The following is a 10,999-nucleotide window of genomic DNA, read 5'->3' as shown; positions in this document are numbered from 1 at the left end:
TTATATATATATATATATTTACATTTGTATATAAAATACATATATATATATATATATATATATATATATATATATATATATATATATATATGATTATTTATATACACATAGAGAGAGGCTGAGACGAGGGAGAGAAGGAAAGACAGTAGCAGGGAAGAGAGGAAAGACTATAATATATATATATATATATATATATATATATATATATATATATATATGCGTGTGTACATGTACACGACTATATGTAGTCGTGTACATGTATATACGCATGTAGATACATGACATTATATAGGCATACACATATCTAACCATGCCCTTATATAGAAGTATATATGCATACATACATATATTTTTTTAATATTTTAAAGCATACATTTTTTTTTAATCTTCATGGTTTTGAATACATGACATGACCCAACCAGATAACGTTTTGAATACAGACATGACCCAACCAGATAACGTTTTTACATAAACTTTCTATCAGAAAAAAATGGTTCTTCATTGAGGCTTAAGTTATATAATACAAGCCATTGTTGGTTATAGGGCATGAAGTTAAAAATATTCTATGCGCTTAGTCAACAATAAAGGTGTTTTTAGAAATGGTCTTCTTGGAAACATTCTAGAAACCAAACCTAGTAATATAGTTTTACGTTATATTTACACACAAACTCATTTATTTTTATGAATGATGTATTATTTACTTTGAAGTAAATATATTTGATATAAAAAAGTGTTGAAAAATAAATCTGGTTTAGCAATGCGCATGCATCGCACATACATTTATACATATATTATGTATATATATATACATATATATATATATATATATATGCATGCATATATATGAAAATCTATACTTTATATATATATATATATATATATATATATATATATATATATATATATATATATATATATATATATATTAAAAATACACACCTCCCTAACACACACGCACATATAGATTATTAAGTCCAGGAATATTTTATATAATAATATGTGAAGATTAACTGCTAAAATAATTCGTTCCATATGAGTTGTAGCTTGGTGAATGGTTTTTACGTAGTTAGTATTTTCGTCATGTTATTCTAATGTATCTTTATAAACGGATTTAATAATTGATGAAAATTTAAAAGTTTACATAAGTTTGCACGCAATTACTGAAAAGAATTCAACAAATTCAATATTTCCAAATAATTTAAATGGACTGTCCTGTAAGAACTTGATGAAAAAATAAAATATTTACAGTTAAAAAAAAGTTGTATAATCATGTATGTTGATTATCACATGTGTATTTTTACCAAGAATTTTTAGATATAAGCTGTTGAGTATATATAAATAATAATGACTATACAAATATATGCATATGCATCTGCATACACGCCCATATATATATATATATATATATATATATATATATATATATATATATATATATATATATATATATATATATATATATATATATATTAGTAAGTTATAAAATGTATAGGCGATTTAGCTGAACTGAATATTCCGCTTTTCATCCACTCTCTTCAGGCTTATGCGCGAATTCTGTGGTTGTTTGTCGTTTTTATATGCGCATCTGCTATTGAGATTTTAGTTAGCCAATCAGCTGTCTAGTATCCACCGCGCCCTTCCTATCAGCCAACGTATATTAATTTTATGTGGGAAATGAAGTAGTTATATATATATATATATATATATATATATATATATATATATATATATATATATATATATAGTGACGGCAACAAGAAAGTCCGCAATTGTAATCTTTTCAACAGCTGCAAATTACAGCTAAATATAATGTAAATGTTTAAACAATATATGCGTCATCTGATTAAACTTTTAGTCCTTTATAATTTTACTTGTCCATATTTGACTTTTAATTGAAATGGTCTATTGTTTATGGCAATTAAAAAAAATAACTCTAAATTAAGGAGTCAAAAAGTAAGTCCACAGCAACATATTCGTTTAAAATGAGCTTAAATTATCACCAGTAAATCAGTTTACAATTTCCACCAACGGGCATCAAAGCATCTCTAATCGTAAGTGTTGTTGTTCCAGGTAATGCAACGTAACATTTAGTCCATATTCCACGACTTTCTCTTAGGTATAGTCAGGAGCTTATTAATCTCAACATTTCTGTTTTCTCTAATCGGGAATCGGCCGCAGATTGAAATGTGATAAGAAAACGATACGTAAACTGTGCAAAGGCACCAAAACGCTAGCATTGTTCGTGATGCCCCTAAATCTAAACCTAGAATTACTTCTAACAGAGAGGACGATACTATCAAGATCTGTAGCCTTAGAAACTTATTTGCAGCGGCTTCCTATATCCAACAACAGCGCAAAATTGTAAAAAGGGATCTCTTTCTACTGTCAAGAACAAACTGAGGAATTTAATTTGCGAGGATATGTTGTAAGACGCCACCCAATGATTTCTGTAAAGAACAGAAAGCGCCGTCTGGATTTCGTCAGATGCAATGAAGATCATGACTCTTCATTTTGTCTAAAGTTCTTTTTTAACGTCGAAACAAGTTCCAGGCTAGGCAGTGGTGATAGGCAGAGATAAGACGATGAATTTGAGGCTAGTTGCTACGTCTCAAGCCTGGAAGGTGGTAGAGGTCCAGTTCTTGTGTGGGGCACTATTGCTATCAAGGGTCCAGGGTCTATAATTCACTTGCAAGGTTGAATTAATTCGACTAAGTACATTTATATGTTGAGGGAGCATTTTCGACCCTACTTTGGTCGGAATTTGAGGTATAGTTTTTTTTTAAATAGTTATATAAAATTTTGCTTCAATTTTCAGTTTCTGAAATAAATTGCAAGTGCGGATTTTGTTTTTGCCGACTGCGTATATATGAAATGCAAATTATATTTAATTTCTATAAAGTAAAATTTACAACACCTTATTTTTCCGTTAAAGCATGGAAAACTTTTTTCTTTACTTATTCGTCTGAAAATCGCTCATATCTTTTTACTTATTCGTTAGCAAATGGCTCATATGGTAAGTTTCATGTATGTCGACCAACAACTGAGAAACGGATTAGGTAGGATATTTTTAAATATGCATTAATATAGAAAGAGATTTCTGTTTACTACAAACCTTTTACCGACAATATTACGCAAGTATAAATTATGAAGAATATCTGCATGAATATAATTACATATAAGAGTTAAATAAAGGTGATCATTTCATATAAAACCCAAATAACTTAAAGGAATTAATTAAATGGATGTTTAAAGAATATGCAAATTAGCTCGATATTTTGTCAGATGGATTATATTTCAAGATACATATATAAATAATTTGTGGTATGTTTTTAATATAATCTCAATACACAAAAAGACAAAGTGTATAGGAGTATAGATTACAAACACATACACGTGCACACACTAACACACACATATATGTATATATATATATATATACATATACATATATATGAATATCTATATATGCATGTATATATATGTATATATATATATATATTAGTTCAAATGTCGTTTATTAGATAAACCAATAGAATACTCAATTATTTAATAAACTGGTCGTCAGAGGTAACGAAATACAAGGCTTAATACAAGAAATATCTCATTGAATAAAAGAATAATAATTTCACTCCATGCAAGTTTAGTGATGAAATATGATTTAGAGAAGGCTAACTTAATAAATTGAGACATAATGTCAAAAATAAGTTATTACGTGTCGGCTTTATCACAGAAAATGGCAGAAATAATTGCTAAGAACTTTTAACGATGTATAGTATGCACACGTTTACTAGCAACATAATTCAACGTTATTATATTTTATGATTTAAATATATTATAGTGAACTTTAAACGGAAAATGATTGTGAATACATTGGAAATGTTTAATAAGTTTTATCCAGGACATTTTTCATTAACTTTTAAAGAATGCATAAAGCTGTTGAAGCTCGGGCAAAAACCGATAAAAGGCAATAAATTATTCTTGTTTTGCCGGCACGGGGTCTGAAATCTAAATTTATATAATAAAGATGGATGTGGTGTATATCAGTAATTCACTATTTTAATTAGGTGTTGATATGGTCCAAATACGGGGTAAATGAATACTTTATCGCATTGTGTCTGAATTATACTTCTAGAATAAACGAACCCTATTTTTTTTTATTTTGGGAAATATAGAGTATTGTGTCTTTATACCCATTATCCCATATAAAATAAGGACAGAGGAAGATAATACTGAAATAAAAGCCGAGAAGCAAAATAATTACAATCCGTCGTTAGATGGGATTAACAACATAAAGAAAGTAAAGAAAAAATTTACTCAATAAAAACAACATATCTCTTTGTAATAATTTCTGTTATTGAATGAATGCACTGAAAGGCTAGGTTCTAAAGAAAATTGTACTAGTACGCACATATTATATTTAGTTTCTATAGAAAAATAATATGTCCGTAAAGGAAACATGCATTATATATAAGAACAGACCGTATAATTTAGGAAAAATATTTTACGGAGAATAAAAGGTAACAGAAAGCTTTTACGTCATTTTCAAAAAATCAAAACAAAAAACAACAATAGATTATTAAAACGTTCTTGAATGAGTATAATTAATTACGTCTTCGGAGTATTCATCAACAGCAGCCAGCATCTTCGGTTAACGTCTGTAGATCTGTTCAATTCTATTGTGGTAGAACTCAGTGATTTGGGGTGCAAATACCACCGTGAAGATTCATCGAAAGTGTGTTTCATGCGTGAAAGATTTTCGGCAAATATAATTATTCAGGAAACAGAGAAAGATGTAATCAGATGGCGAATAAAGTATACAATACGAAGTTATTTTATGATATCCCTCACAACTTAGTCGACATGGAGGATGAAGTCTGGCGTTGTTATAATGTAAAACGCTTATATTTTATTCATCAGTGGAGGCTCACATATTAATATTGTATACGTTTCGATTGCTGCGATGATTACATCTGAAGAGGACATCTCGACAGTTGGTAGAATTTCATTATGAACAACTTTACGATTTCTCTGTCGACAACAGAGCGTAATCCTGACTCTTTGCATAGGTAGTCTTACGGAGTAAGGAAATCATCCTGTTTTTGAAACTCCCTTTTCAGCATTATGGAAACACTCAGCTGATATAGAACATAGAAAAAAATGGAAAAATGCTCAGTTTGTACGTTGAACATACTTGGCTGATACACGCAGACTACTGTCCTTTTCAATCGCGGCTTTTAAGACTCCATTATTAAAAAATATTTTTGTTCACTACAAGAGGCATCCTGTACATTCTCCCAACGTGCACTTTTGAAAACAATGATTTGTAGGACATCTATATATAGTAGTATATACAAATGCTTTATACATCTGGTGATTGCATGTATCTACTTATCAGTTCCATTTGGTGTCGTAATGCAAAAATCCAAAAGGGAGATAGTTTAAGCATCCATTAATTTCATAGATTTTAGGCTCATACGTCGTAGCCGATCACGATGCATATAAAGTCTGATGTATTTACTTCTAACTGTTCGAATTTAAAATCAATTTCTACACGCATTTCAAATAAATTATAAACGAAATTCATTGGCTAATAAAGAAGAATCCGAATTATGTTTTGTTACCAAGTAAATAACAACATAAAACAAAAAAAAACAAATTAAGAAGCGTTAGTAAGGATAAACATATAACAAAAATTTATTGGTGTAATGTGGCGGAAGAATTAATAGGAGATTTTCGCATATGAGTGAACTTATCCCAGAAATTATGTATGTATAACTCTTTAAAGAGGGTCACCTCGTCGGAAAAAAGTATGAATAAATGAATACACACACTTAAATACCCCCCATATATATATATATATATATATATATATATATATATATATATATATGTGTATATATATATAACGACTTGATTTACCAACATAAAATGAAGATACGTAAGTATACATTTATGCGTAAACTTAAAGTATTTACTTAAAAAGTGCTTAATACGTATGTAGAGCTAGTTAGTAAATTATTAAATATAGATGACGATTAAGCTACACCGAATATTCCGCGTTTCATCCAATCTAGGACTCTTCAGGCTTATGCGCGAATTTTGTGGTTGTCTGTCGTATTTATATACACACCTTCTATTGATATTTTAGTTAGCCAATCAGATTTCTAGTATCCATCGCGCCATTCCTATCAGCCAATGAACATGCACTTACCAGACAAAGGCCCATGTGACCTCTGGTTGAACTGGTCTTTTGTGTGTGCTCTATTTTGTCTGTATATCTAGTTTCTTGACCTGTTTTTAATCTAGATCAGTTCTTTATTTTATGTCATACATATATATATATATATATATATGTATATTTATTTATATATAACTACATATATACATATATATATATATATATATATATATATATATACATACATACATGTGTGATAGTTTATGTGTAATCATGCTTATTTAATTCATTTATTTGTTTATTTTGTATTGTTCTTGTTAGTTTTAAAATTAGTGCGTATCTCTATCCTCGAGTAAATTTTATTCTGTGAACACAGTTGTTCGCTATTTCTCTTCTACAGTATAATAGATGTTGGTGTTATTTAAAGTAAAGTATTGAACATATTCATGAATGCATGATCTACATGGGTCGTCCAAGTCTCTACATGCCGTAACTTGTATTATTATTTTCCATTCGACTACCGGCGAATGTGCGGTTTCCTTGAGTTCCCAGTATTTATTTGCAAGCGTTGTTTTCATACGGTGCGTTTTATTGTTTAACGTACTTTTGTGGTCATAATATCGAGTTTTGAAATCTAAGGAAGTTATACCCACGTAATATTTATTGTTATTCGGGTTTTCTTTCGCAAATATTGTGGCCTGGTAAACTAAGCTTTTGGTTCGACCTTTATTTTGAAGTGGGCAAAGTGTACGGTGTCTACAGTTGCATTTATCTTGTTCGTTATTAGTAGTTTTATTTTTATTTCTAGTATGGTTGTTGTTGTCCGTGGTTTATAATTTATATTATTATTATTATTATTATTATTATTATTATTATTATTATTATTATTATTATTATCATTATCATTATTATTATTATTATTATTATTATTATTATTATTATTATTATTTCTGCTTGTGTTAGTTTTATTTTTGTCATGGTGTCTACTTTTTATTGTTTATTTTGTTGTTGTTTACATTGTTTTTATTTAATATTTTGTTATTATGTTCTTTAATTATGATCTTTAAATTTTCGCAGCAGCTGTAAGATTACCTAAAGAGATTTTTATTGCAAATTTTGTTTAAGGGATTGGTTGCGGGAAAGTTTTTTTCAATAATATCTAAAATTTATTGCCAAGTTTTGATTTTAACATTTGATTTTATGGGGCCGTACACGAAATTATAGTTATTTTTCTTTTCTTTTTAATTTTAGTATAGTTATTGGTGTTTTGTTGCTTATATTTGATATCAATATTTTTGTATCCACTATTTTTAGGGATGTTTCATAGATATTGGTTGACCTGTTAAATGCATTTTCATCGCTTGAGTTATTGCTGCGTCTACTTACGATCGAGTTAGGTATCTGTCTTATAATTGATGGTGGGTGGTGTGACTTAGGGTTTACGTATATTGGAGTAGCGTTATGTTTTGAGTAGGGTTCATTTGTGTTTTTATCTAAATTAAACGTGGGGTTCAGGAAGTTTGTTATTTTATGTTAGCTGATACGTCTGCTTGAAGGCCTAATTTTTTTATTTCCTTGTGTATGGTTTTCTTAAAGTTATCTCCCTTGACTTTGTTGGAGTTTTTTATTATAGCTAGCCCATCATCTCTATATAGGCCCATATCCGTAGTTTCAAATATGCTTGTGAGGATATATAGAATGAATAATCCCAAAAAATCTGATGTCTCTGCAGACTCCATGGAACCCATCGTCAAATCAAACGAATTTTTCATTTTTGTTGTTTCCATTGGTTTTTTTCATTTATTATAACTGATTTTCTACATTTTTTAATGATGTTGATTTCTTCCGAGGATATATCAGTGTAGGCCTCGGCAAATTCTAGGGCAATGTTAAAAAAGTCTTCGGATATCGAGGGATAGAAGTCTATGATGTCGAACTGTATAAACGTACATTTATCTTTGTTTTCTATATTTTTAAACCAGGTGATTGCTTCGGTAGTATTTGCCCACTGGTTTAATTATAGATCTTGTTTGATTTGTTTGTTGACTCTAGAAAGTAGTGTTTTGCTAATTCTACCTTGCTATTTTCTAGAGTAAACAAATCGGCGTCATCCGCAAAAAGCAATTCCTGAACCAGGTTCTGAAAGGTCCTTGTCGAAGCATGAAAACGACGAAGATTAAAGGCCCTACCTGTGGTTCTGAAACGCAAACAAACACCTAGAGTACATTCCCTAAAGTCATACGATACCATAGTTTCAAAATTAATTGAAAAAAGTGTAGGTGATAGGATATCACCCTGCTTCACACCATTGTGAACCGAGATGGGTTCCAATAGGCATCCGTTGAAGTTCAGGTGAGCCTTCCTATTAGTGTGAAGCTCCCTGTGTAATCGTAGAAATTCAGGTGGGCATCACAACTTCCCCAGAATTATCCATAGGCCATTTCGTTCACCGTACCAAAAGCCTTAGTCAAATCAACAAAAACCAGATAAAGCGGAACACGGTGTTCAGTATATTTCTCCTGCAACTGCCGAGCAGAGAAGATCATGTCCGTTGTCCTCTGCCCGGACAAAAGCCACTTTAGCTTTCTGGAATGACGGATGGACAAATATACTTTAACAATCTATTGAGTAGAACTCTGAAAAATAGTTTGGCAACTACTTCCAACACATTTATCCCACGATAACTTCCACAGTGTGTCTTGGGCCGCTTTCCCTTGTAAAGTGATATAACAATTGCAACACCCCAATTCTGATGGACGGGAACACCCCCTCCAAACATCAGAGATAAGATGAAGAATTTCATGAACAAGTCTATCACCCCATGTAAGAGGACTTCCACAGCATAAACAAAAAAATCCAATAATAGGAATTAAGAAAAAATGGGGTAACGACTAAAAAGAAGAAAAAAAAAACCGTTATGATAATTGTACAATGGAGAGGAATCTCCTTAGCGATTGCTTACATCCAAACCCAAAAGACACTCCTTTTGCTTACAGAGAAAAGGTCTGTTTATATGTACGTGAATAGTCACGAGGATGGAATACTGTTGCCATATCTGGGCAGGAGCTGCTAAAAACAGCCTATCCTGCCTTGACAGAGTACACAATAGACTTCGTGGCTTATGGGGGATGCCCTTTTCTCTACCCTGCAACCTCTCTCCCACAGAAGAGACGTTGCGAGCATATCCTTGTTGTATCGTTATTTCCATGGCAGGTGCTCGTCTGAACTCCAATCTCTGGTCCCCCCCCTCGCCAATCTTTCACGAAAAACACCCGTCTAGCTGAATCCACTGTCAAAAATTTCCCACACTCTTTATCTGTGCCAAAATAAAAACGTGGATTCCATGAACAAAGCTCCTTTTTATGAACTGCACGCCTGTGGAACTCTGTTTCGTCTGCCTGCTTCCCACCTGCCTACAACTTGGATGTCTTCAAGTCCAACGGTAACAAATTCCTAATGAACCGCCCCCTTAAGTAAACACTTCATCAAATCTCCACACTAACGTAATGTGCTTGCAATAACCCTTATCCCTGAGTGGCTTCGCGGACTTGATAAGTGGTGATCACTGTGCAAAAAAAAAATAACCTAAAGATGAATGATGAAATGAGATAAAAAAAATGATGTCATTTATCAATTAAAATGTGGTTGCAGTGCCTACTACGTTGGCAGAACAACATTTACGTAAGATAGCCGCGTCCACCAACATGCCCCCAGTCAAATGTTTAATGGAATCTACACACCAAAGAACATGGTGATTAATACGTATTGTTCTGCTATAACGGACCATTCATTAAAAAAAAGAAAAGAAAATAAACACACGCGATGCGCAGTGAATTTCAGCAGGGGCTTCTTTTTATCCTAAGTTACGAGCAATCCTTATTTCATCTGAAGATCTTGGAGACTATTCACGTCAATTCAAAGAGACCTTCCTTCTATAAGAAGAGGGATTGTCTTTTGGGTTTCGACGTGATTAGTATATAAGGCAAGTTCTCTCTATTTTACAACTAATATAACGTTAGATTTATTTTAGTCGTTCCGCCATTTTTCTCCATTCCGATAATTTGATTTTATTTTAGTCGTTCACCCCCCCACCCTATTTTAATACGTTTTCCCATACAAAGCAAATAACAATCAAACAAAAAAACCCGAGTCGGCTTTGAAAAGTCGGAGCTAAACCTGGTCGGCTTACCCTATCCTCTAATTTTTCTCATTTTTTTTTTCTCAACCAAAATCGAATGTTCTCTTTTTGTCCATCTGGTTACTATGGGCACACCGAAAAACAATGTTCCCGTTTTAATACACACACACACACACACATGTATATATACATATATATGTATATATAATGAGAGAGAGAGAAAGAGAGAGAGATAGAGAGAGAGAGAGAGAGAGAGAGAAAGAGACGGAGAGCGGATTCTAAAGCTAATTTAAACATTTGGGAATCTGTCTTCATTGCAATTCATCAACCTTCTTTGTCCCGGCAGAAGAAACTGTTAAAGGGGTTTCTGTTTCAGAAACTTTGACCACGTTCCTTTTAATTTCCGTCAATTTTAATCGCTATATACGCGCATCATTGATTATTTTTTTTAATCGTCCTTCTGCACTTTCAATATATATATATATATATATATATATATATATATATATATATATATATATATATACGCGCAAAAACACACACACACACACACACATTATATATATATATATATATATATATATATATATATATATATATATATATATATATATATAGTAGCATGGGTGCCAGGCGTTGCCCGAGTGTGTGGAGGTGTATGCTGAGAAAAAAAACAAAAAAAA

The sequence above is a fragment of the Euprymna scolopes genome, chromosome 12, assembly GCF_053919585.1.
Source record: "Euprymna scolopes isolate OS-2025 chromosome 12, ASM5391958v1, whole genome shotgun sequence".
In the NCBI taxonomy this organism is placed as follows: Eukaryota; Metazoa; Mollusca; class Cephalopoda; order Sepiida; family Sepiolidae; genus Euprymna; species Euprymna scolopes.
This window is presented reverse-complemented; position numbering follows the sequence as displayed.